Source organism: Notolepis coatsorum (assembly GCF_963971535.1).
Source record: "Notolepis coatsorum genome assembly, chromosome: 17".
NCBI classification, from domain to species: Eukaryota; Metazoa; Chordata; class Actinopteri; order Aulopiformes; family Paralepididae; genus Notolepis; species Notolepis coatsorum.
The window spans coordinates 8,193,383-8,204,649 of record NC_140181.1 but is presented as its reverse complement, the minus strand read 5'-3'; the positions used below and the strand labels follow the sequence as shown (position 1 = coordinate 8,204,649).

Genomic DNA, 11,267 nt, shown 5'->3' with positions numbered 1-11,267 from the left:
AGATCACATCGAGATATGTAATAATCCAGACCTTTCGACAATTTTTGAACCATCGTGATGCTATCAGCTTTTTAGCCACTGTGATACCCGATAAAACCAATCTCTTTAGCTGTGGATGTACTGCCCACTCAAAAACATCATTCAGCAGTAGTACAGAGGGGTGTACAGGTATATTCCAAGTTAAGAGGTTTGATAGTTGCTGGGTCACCTCTTTCCAGAATATCTTAACTGGTGGGCAGTCCCAGTACATGTGCATAAATGTCCCCTCGTCCCCATTTGTACATAAGGAGCATTTAGAGTCTTGTATAAGACCCATTTTTTTTCAGTCTTATAGGAGTCAAGTATGTCCTGTGAATATAGTTAAGATTGATTTGTTGATGGTCCGGGTTCCTTGATGTGAATCGAATATTTGCCCAGGCTGCTTGCCAATCAAAGTCGCTTTCCAGGTCTGGTATATCCCTCCTCCAGACAGAGTCTAGTTGGAGGGTTTCATACGAGGACGTTAGTAATTGATGATGAAAATCTGAAACAAAACCACTCGATGTCTCTCTTTCATAGAAGAATTTGTGGTATCTGTGGTGTTCAATTGGTATGTCTAATGGAACACCGTGAGACTTCATTGATTGATTGATTGATTGATTGATTGAAAACTTTATTAACAGATTGCAGAATGGGTACAATACAGTACGGCTCAATACAAACAATTGTTAAGGGGATGCAGACCAGAGAAAGACTTTCGTCTTGTTTACATCAGGGTCCCCCATTTTCAATTCATCATGCCATTTATGACATACACGACATGCAGATACAATACTGTTACATCCAGACATTTATGACATACAAGATATACAAATATACAGTACTGTTTCAGAGAAAGATATATATATATATAGATATATTATGGGAAAGAAACTGTACATTGGAGGGGGTTGGGTGGGTGGGTGAGTGGGTGGGGGGGGGGGGGGGGCGGTTGGACATTTACCGGGGCCAGTTTCGAATTGCAGCCACCCATAGGTGCTCTTTGAGAGCGGTTTTGAAGGAGGGTAGGGATTCACATTATTTTACGGCTGTGGGTAGGGCGTCCCATTGTTGTGGCATAATTGCTAAACGTGTTTAGTCCCTTGTTTGAGACGAATCTGGGTTGAACATGATTTGTGGAACTCCCTCTGGTGTTGTGGTCGTGGTATTCACTGACCTTTGGGAAGTATTTCGACATGTACAGTACATGGGTATCTTGGGTGAATCACCAGAGAACACTGTTATGTTCCAGGTCACATCCACCTGTCTGTGCCAGGGATCGAGTCAGCAACCTTTCGGTCACCTCCATCTTCAACACCTCTGGCCATCCTGCCTCCGAGGACAGTCCAGGTGATGGTCATCATATCGGACCACATGGTAATTGGGCCAGTTATCAAATTAAACTTTGCTTTTCAGTCAACATTCTCAAACATTTCGGAAAATATTTTGTGAGAAATGTTAAAAAAAAAGATTTACAGCAAAACTGTGAATCACGATTCACAATATCAGAGGAAACCAACCACAACATATATATTGGCCAGCCCTAATGTACTATGAGCATAGGTGTAACGATGTTCACCTTCATAAAACCACACGCATGTATCCACACACGTAAGCAAGCGCACACCCTGACACACACACACAGTCACGCACACAGTCACGCACACACGCGCACACACACACACACACACACACATAGCCGTAACTGTATGTAAAAAAGCCATGTGGACTTGGTGAGATTAAATTGTTTGCATATTTCTCCATAACTACACAAACCCTGTTTGTTAAAAATATCCCCTAATGAGTGTATGCCTTGCTCTTCCCATATAGGGAATCTGTTTTGTGTGTTATGGGGTTTAATGGATTGTACAGTAGGTGGCGGTATGCGCCTTTTGTGGTCGCGATCTGCCATTAATTTATTGAAGAAGAAGAGAAGAAGGTTGTATCAAACCAGACGGCTGTGATCGAAACCACTGTCAAGAGTTCAGTTTTATGTTATTATTTAAATAATATCTGATGGTGAAACGCTGTGCGTGGGGTACCTGTAATTCGGAGTATATTTCATTCCTTTCCCGAAGCCCATACGAAAACTAGAGAAGTGCAAGCGGTGGATTGTGTTGTGTCGTCGCCCACATAAACAACTGAATGTGAAGACCATTACCAAGGACACTTATGTTTGCTCAAAGGTAAGGTAAATTCACAAAGACATAATATTTGACGGCATGTATTAGAAACATATACCAAACTATTAGTTTGCTAACGTTTGACTTTGACTGCGAACTAGCGTTAGCTATCGTATATCCAGCCCAGTTAGTCAACGTTAGCATCTAGCTAACGTTAGCTGCCAACGTGTTTGCTGTTTGATTGATTGATAAGTTTATTAACAGATTGCAGAATGGGTACAGTACAGTACAGCTCAATACATACAATTGTTAAGAGGATGCAGACCTGAGAAAGACTTTCGTCTTGTTTACATCAGGCTCCCCTCCCCCATTTTGTGGCTTTCATTGCTAGCCACAGACTAGCTAGCAGCTAACGTTACTAACGAATAGACAATATACTAGCCTAGGTTTACCCTGCGTTCTGTTAAATGGCTGCTGTGAAAAGGATCTATAAATAATACTGTTTGCTAATATAAAGGACAATCAAATCTAATCAATGGACTCTTTTGCTCAACAGGTGCCATAGCTGTGGAGTGTGATGACGACGTTACAAGCATAGCTCAGCCTTTTTCATTGTTGTGCGACGAATCGAACAACAGAAACAACGACAAATAATTTGTCATTCTTGCAAGAATCTACGATGAGTCCAATCTGGAGGTGATGACGAAGTTCCTAGACATGCCCATATGCAATGTGGGTAATGCTGAGAACTTATATGCGAAGATATCCCAAGTATTGAGGTAAGATAATTTCACTGTCTACCTAGTTTGCATTTAATTGTAACAGCTAATATTAGAGCATAGCAGCTTTTGTCAGGTTGTTTTATGGGCATATCTTTATTTTTTTCCAATAGCAAAAGAGGAATTCCATGGGAGAACCTTGTTGCCTTCAACTCCGACAACGCCAGTGTCATGAAAGGCCGGTACAATTCTGTTATTAGCAGAGTAAGGGGAAGCCAGCCTAATGTCCAGGACCTGGGCTGCATTTGCCACCTTGCCCAGCTTGCCACTGGTTGTGGAATCAAAGCAGCCAAGTGGCGAGCATTTTGGCCGGGATACACAACCACTTTGACCAAAGGTAAAAACTACAATTTCTCTCCTCTTGCCTGTACCCCCATCTCTCCCTTATGCCCCCCCCCCACACACACACACTCATAACTAATCCCATATATTATTATTAGTAGCCTACACCATGAGCAGACCTACAAAATATAAACTAGAACAAGGAGGGCTGCAGCGTTCTTGTAGTGTGAATCCAGTGTTTAGATGAAGAGTGTATATATATGAAGAGTGCCTGGAACTTCTTTGTTTTTTACCTACAAAATATGTTCTTGTTTTCAGTGCAAAGAGGGGTGAGCTCTTCAAGGAGTTTCAGGAGTTTACAGAGTCAGATAACTACTGCACTATCAGATGGCTCAGTCTGCACACATGCATACTGAGAGTACTCAACCAGTGGGAGGCTTTGAAGGTAAGATTGTAATACTAAACTCCACTCCGCCGATATCTCCATGTATTATGGTATGTTTCCATTGATTATTTTCTCCATATAGGCATACTTCAACAGCAATGAGGACGTGGTATGTGTCGGCTGATCAGGCAGTTCTTGGGCTTCCTCATACCACCCAGGTCCATCATGGGTGTGCTTCTCAAGGAGGTGCAATATGGAGAGGGACATCAGCTGGCAGATGAAGCGCTCTTCATTGGAGAACAGACACGTGCATTCATCGAACAGGCAGACATCCCTGTCTCAGCCAGGAAGAAAATCTTTCAGTGAGTATATTATTATTATTGTAGTTATGATCTCAACTTGAGAAGTCTGTTGTGTGCCCTGAAATGACACTAATGAATATGATTTGTTTTACTGTTGTAGTGGATTTCCCAAGCTATTTCGGTTCTGCTCTGTTCAGAACCGGGTTGTCTGGTACTCTGCGTTGTGATTCAATACCTTTAAAGCTCTGGGAATCACTTCTATCTTCCAGCGATGCAGGCAGAAGGAATTAGGAGGAAAAAGCTTATATAACAGCTGTTTAATCAAAGTTTAAGAGTGTATACAAATTACAATAAGAATGCTATAGTTGTGATCAAAAACACTATGCCGTAATTGAACAAAACTAGGCTAATATAACAGTAAAGAGAATGCTAGTTGATAAGTGGTTGAAAGTCTTTGTTCTCTTGCTGATAACAAAGCAGTTGGTTTTCCCTCCAAAAAGTTCCTTTGTTCCTTCCGCCGACCTGTTTTTGGATGAGATGGTGAAGGAGGTCTTGTCGTGTCGGTTGGGTTTTTCAGAGTCCTTCTCCACCGTCCCACACCCCCTCTTATCAAAAGCCCAGAGTGTCTCAGTGACGTCACCAAAGTGACATCATCAAATCCTTTCCTCCAATCCCAGGCCTACTAAGTTCGGATGTCAAATTGGGGGTTGGCTTTACACAGCCAACTAAACTTTCCTCTGTTCTCCAGTCCAGGAACAAACACCTTCCAACAACTTAATACTTTGGGATATTGATCTCCTACTATATATATTTGAGAATAGAATACAAATCAATACCATAGATGAAGAGGATAGAACAATCAATTAATCAAATTGAACATAAATGAAAACAGAACAGACACATTAACTAATTGTAGACATTGAATTTCTGCAAACTGTAGTTCAGATCAGTACAAAATGCTCATATCTCTGATCTGTGTGTGTGTATATATATATGTATGTGTGTCTATGTGTGTCTGTGTGTGTCTATGTGTCTGTGTGTGTGTGTGTGTGTGTGGGTAGCTAAGGCTTCCTGCCCCCCACCCCTTGTCTCACCCAGGTGGCTGATTGCGTAAACAGTTGTTGTAAACAGTTCCCTCAGATCACACAGGATACAGGCTGTTGCCCACACTTTGTATGCAAATTCACCAAAAGGGCAGAGTAATTTAATCACCAGAAGCATATATTTGGCTGACTTGACTTTAGCAGCTGTTTTCTCTAAATATAACACATTATTTACCATTTGAGATCTATGTTGGCAGGCGAGAATTCTACCACATTCCCCACTTGGATAGTTTACCTATCCTTAATATGTCAAACATAGATATCAATCTCTACACACTACTATCTAGATAATACTTAAGACATTTTAAATCATATTAGGATAACATATATATGGTTTGCCACACTCAGATCCTAAAATTCAAATTAGCAATTTCAGTTTTTGTGATCGTGTGCACAGTCTTTAACAACCTGTTCTCGTACCAAGATCAATTTCCATTGGTTTCAACTGTGAGTTGTCAAATTCTGACTTGGAGCATTGAGGAGGGGGGTCTATGTTTTCTAGATTTGACCCGGCCTCCTCTTTATTGCTCAGAGCTGGTGCAGTATCACGACTGCTGGGTGCAACTCCCCATTCTGGGAGGTGGAATTTAGAAAGCAAATCGCCTTTCTCATCACACTCCATCTTCCGTCGAGCACATCTTGACTCGTGTTGACCTCTATTTGGGGGTAGAGCCCCCTGCTGTATCTTCTATTGCTGTCACAGCGGTGGGGAGGTCGTCGCTGGCTGCTCGACCCTTTCGCTGGTTGACTCCCTGGTCAATGGTTGAGGCCTTGCTTCTGTTGACAGCCGGAGTTGTTGCTGAGGTCTAGCCGCCTGTCTCCTCGTTGGTTGTCTGTCGTTTCCCTCTGAAGCCTCAAGACTCGGTCACTGCGTTGGCCAAGACTCTCCCGGCCCGAGAGGTAGGCGTCTCCTGGTTCTCCGCAGTGTTGTGGTTCCCCATGGAACCGCTGCGTAGACACTAGCCAGTGTCCTGGATCAACAGTACCGATGGAGTCCTTGTCTTCCTTGTACCACACTCTGATGACTGTTGTCTCCCCAATCTCCCATCCGTATCCTGCAGTGAATATATATCGCTTCGGGGGACAGTGCAGGTCACTTCTTACCACAACAATTGATTGAGAATCCATACTTTTCCTCCCTCAGACTCTCTTTACTGGTCTGAGCTTTGACAACTTCCTTTTCCAAATCATTTATCTATATATTTCATGGCTTCTAGATCATAAAATTTCAAAATTCTGGAAAATTCACATGGCTCTCATTATATTATGCTGTCAAAACAGTATACTCCTCCACCTCTCGATGTGGAATACACATTCAAACATCGTTATCTTCGTCCTCTGGACAGCTGCACCCGGACCGGACGGTCAGCACTGACACAACCACTCTCCCAGTAATCCTGTGTGTATGGCAACAAATCACAGTCCGCCTTAAACACACATCTTCCACACCACAAGCCAATTATCAATTGCACATGTTCACACCCTACACAAGACTAATTTGGCCAATAGCGACCAAACCTATTGAGCTTCATCAATGTACAGAGAATCATGCTTCCCAACACTTTCACCAATCACGACACACCCCCAGCCCCTAAAACCGGGTATTCAATGGGCGGAGAACAAAAATCCATAACTAGCTCATGTTCCTTCACTTTGTTCCCAGTCCATTTTACAGACATATACTACCCTGTCCTGATGTGTCGAGATCACTCCCAGCTTGCCAGGTACCCTAAGAAAAAATATACAGAAAGAAAGAAAACAGAAAACAAAACACACAAAGAAAAACCATGCCAAACCAATAAATGAAAAAATAAACCAAACTTGTGAGCTTTTTCTTTTTTCTTCTGAGCTCATTTTTAACCTATCATCTAGAGCATAGGTGTCAAACTCACGGCCCGCGGGCCAAATCCGGCCCGCCACGTCATTTGATGTGGCCCCCCAAGAGCTCAGGTAAAAAAAAAAAAAAAAAAAAAAAAAAAATTTTTTTTTTTTTTTTTACATTAATATTGGGTTAAAAAATAGCAGTGTTAAAATAATTGTGGGTTAATGCGTTAATAAAGCTTTAACTTTGACAGCCTTAGTTATTGCACATTCTTACACATACATGTATGTTGAACATCTGAGGTAACAAAGGAAAAAAGCCAAAAGCACTTACTCCTCAGACATTCTTTGACAATTTTACAGCCCAAAATACAAAAAAGATCCAGGCGGAATAGGTAACAAAGGGTTGAAGAAATATTGTCTGAACTGTCAGATGCAAACTGGCTGTGTGACATAACCGAGCATCTCGCTCAATTGAATAAGAAGCTGTAGGGACGCAAACAAATCCCACCCAAAATTTGACCAATATAGTTGTGAACTGAGACAACCCTTATTTTGTTATTTTTGAGTACAGTTACAGTTGTGTGTTCATGCAGACACATAATAGCAATTTCATTACGAATTGAAAATGGGGGACCCTGATGTAAACAAGTCGAAAGTCTTTCTCTGGTCTGCATCCCCTTAACAATTGTGTGTATTGAGCTGTACTGTACTGTACCCATTCTGCAATCTGTTAATTAAAGTTAATTAAACTATCTTCCATTAGTTGGATGTATGGCCTCTGCAAGGTTGTGTGCAGCCATTTGTTTTTGTAACATCTGCTACATCTGTCCCACGTGTTCTTTGCAGCTCACAGTTGTTAGTTGACTGTGACAAAAAGGTTTTGAACAAACTTAATGTCATAGCTTGTATTTGATGATATTCTTCTTTGTTATTTACTTGAATGGTTTGATCATTGATTGGTGGAGTAATATGGGGTTCTGATAAACTAAAATTATTTGTTAAAATAACATAAGCTAACATATATTTTTACATTTATGCAAATTAATATCCAATATGTATAACTTGAATAAGTAATAAATACAGAAACACCATGTTTAACAATATGTAAATGTGTAGCTACATTTATTTTACATTACATTAACATTTATACGGTCTTTGGCCCTTTGAGGGCAACCATAATGCTGATGTGGCCCTCTGTGAAAATGAGTTTGACACCCCTGATCTAGAGGCTTATGCACCCCCGTATTAACTAAGAAACAAAAAGGGAAATCAAATGAATAAACAAAATGAACGCTCCCGGCCTAAGTCAGGAATTGCTCGTAACACACTAGAAAAGAGAAGTAAAAATAAAAGTAAATAAACACCTATATCTATTGCTCATAACTGTTAATACGCTTCTATCAATACCATAAAAAACTAGAAACAACTATGGGTCTTTTTAATTCCTTAATCATGCAGTCCACCCCTTGACCAATCTGAATGTTGACCAAGCATGGATAACTTACTGACCCCTAGCTTCCGCAGTGTCACATCATCACACTGTCTAATATTGAATACCTAATATTAACTGTTTAACATAATTTGATCCTCTTGTTAGTCTGATTAGTTCATGCATTTGTCAGTCACTCATACATCCGTTTTTAGTAACTTTCATTCATAATCTAATCACCTAACACCTCTATTTATTTTTTATTCTATTTTTATTCTAATCTAATTAGGAGCATATTTTATCATTCAATATATCCCACCTTTACCCTAGTCAGTTGCATATATTTTTATTCTGCCGGTGGCCTCTGCAGACATGACCTTTGAAAATGACCTTTCACTCCACAGATCCAACAACACTGGCGGTCTCCCCCGGGTTGTGGGACCCGGTGGGTCAGCCGCCTGTGACCGGATGACCCTGGGGTCATCGGGCCCAGAACATGTCCTGGTGGTATGCCATCATCGCCATGGTTCCCTGGAGCCTGTTCGGAGGAGAAAGCCACGTACCTATCTGGTCCAGTCACAGTTCCTTGAGAGGGGCCCGTTGTTGGGAGGGGCCCGCCACCTGTTTCTGTACAAACACGCCCTGTTGTCTTATAAGGCGCCGCCTCTTTCCCCATCTCAGTGCTGGCGGCTTGACTCCCCATTGCTGGGCTCCGCCTCTCATCTTGGCCTTGGTGCTGCGGGGGTCCTGGACAGGGGGAGTATGCGGGCTGTGGACAGTGTACTTGATACCGACCTTGATTTTGCCCACGTCCACCTCCTCTGTTCCCCCCTTGAGGACCTCCTGCTGTGGATAGATAGTGCCCCAGGCCACATTCCCGTGCGATATGACCAGTCTCCCCACACGTCCAACACACCACCTTCCGCACCGGGAATCCATTCGGATTCCTGCCTCTGCCTCCACCTCTTCCTCGTGGGTGCCACCTCGTGGGTGGTCCTATTGGGGTTTGTTGTTGTTCCGGCGCAGGACCCCCTTGTGGCCCCAACTGGGCCCGTCTCTGGCCATCTGGTTCCCCATTGGAACCTGTCTCCCCTCCGGGCTGTGTGGACTGGATTAGGCCTTGGAGATAGTCCACTACCTGTCTAGCCTCGGCTAGCTGTTGTTCGAGAGGGAGGCACGTCTTTAACTGGCAGTCATCTGCAACGGACACTTCAGCGTGGATCGACTCGGGTAATACAGTTGTCTCTGGGTCGCTTGCTGCAACGACTCCCTGTGGCGGAGTAAAAGACATTATTTCCAGTCCCTCCGTCACACTGGACACTAGAGGGGAGTCAATCAAATTCCAGTCAATCAAGTTAACGTCACCATCCAATTCGGTCAATGTAATGTCTGCAGAGGTTATCGGCATTATCTTGATTTGGGTACGCATTCTATACCGGCCTCCTTTAACTACAAGGTTCTGTAATGGCCTGAATATCTTTGGCCATCTTTTCGTCACTTTTATCGTGACATCTCCAGTCGTTGAAATAGACAGATTGTCTACCCTTTCTATGGTCAGTGCATCTAACCCTCCGGTTGCTCCTATCTGTGTATTTTCCATTCTCACCTTTCTTCAAACACTCGTAACGTCACCGTTTGGAAAGCAAGTTTCTCTGTATTCAAACTATTTTTACCAAACTTGAGTTAATTTCACTCACACTCCTATATTGGTGTAAACAGGAATTGATAACCCGCTGTGTGATACTATACCCCCTGACTGTCAACAGTCTCTTTGATTTCCCTGTTGGGGTTCGGAATTGTCAGCGCTGGCCATCCGTCCTGGAGCAGCTGTGAAGAGAGAAGCAAAAAATACACTTAATTATCAGTGACATTTCCCATTCACAATCCATCATTTATCTTTAAGCATGGAATGCCGGGCATCTCCTATACTAAAATCACTTGAGAGCATTTGTGCAATTTTCGTTTTTGATTTATCAATGACACAGCCTTAATCTTTTTTCAGTTGTCTCCATTGGAAAACCAGACTCTCAATCCTGTTGTCCTGATCCTCCTTATTACAACTCCGGGGAACTTATTTTGCACCAGCCTCCTCCTTCTGTTGGTCAATCAGAAATTTGTTATTTACAGCCTATCATTTCTAAACATCTGCATTGGACATGGTAATTTAGGTGCATAATCTCACTTTTACTCTAATTGTTCTTTGCAAATGACTATGTGTATGTGTAACTCTATTTATTTCTGTCCGTGAAAGCCTAGTATGTATTTCGCTCATATTACATTATACATATCAGTAACATACATATTTTCCATTCATAATCTCTCACACAGTTACTATATTTCCCCCGTAACACCTAACCCCTTAGGTGTTAAAACGCGCTTCTCACGAGAACAGAAATCAATTTTCAGTGTCTTATGTCACTGAAGTCCCCGTGCATTTAGAACAGTGTCACACAACCCGTTCATAACCACAGGCCGCCGACACCATCCCCACATTGAAAACCCTGCCGACCAATGACATCCCACTGGTCAACTCGTCCTGTGGCCCACGGCATCACCCCCAGTTTGCAACCTGGAACGCGAAACCCCGGGCCTCCTACTCAAGGATATTCAAAGATCATACCACTCACAACCACCGCCACACACATACCGCACCCCCGACACCACTCACCCACCGTAACCACAGTCACCCAAATACCCACACACAATATAATCCGATGCGCGTAGTGTGGCAGCGAGCCTTTGACGAGTGCACGCATAGCGCACCCCCGTTAATGCGCGGTGGCAGACAGCGAGCCCACCCCCGCCACGACGTCTAGCAGTCCCCGTACCCCTGGCAAAATGAAAACTGTGCGCAGTGTGGCAGCGAGCATCGACGAGTCGCACACATAGCGCATCCCCGTCAAAGCGTGGAGGCAGACAGTGAGCTACGACGAACTGTCTACCCACACCCCCATCGCAGGCGCAGCCGAGCAGAGTAATTATGCCCCGACTTACGGCCCACCAACATGAACGCCACACAAAA

The 11,267-nt window shown here is 43.1% G+C and overlaps 1 long non-coding RNA gene across 1 annotated transcript; it reads left to right on the top strand.

Annotated features, from left to right (window-relative positions):
• The first annotated feature begins 2,043 nt into the window (after positions 1–2,043).
• On the top strand, positions 2,044–3,777 carry LOC311243755. The gene is made up of 5 exons (XR_014620671.1): positions 2,044–2,204; positions 2,698–2,920; positions 3,034–3,257; positions 3,521–3,647; positions 3,730–3,777. It is a non-coding gene; the product is annotated as an uncharacterized lncRNA (long non-coding RNA).
• Positions 3,778–11,267: the final 7,490 nt, after the last annotated feature.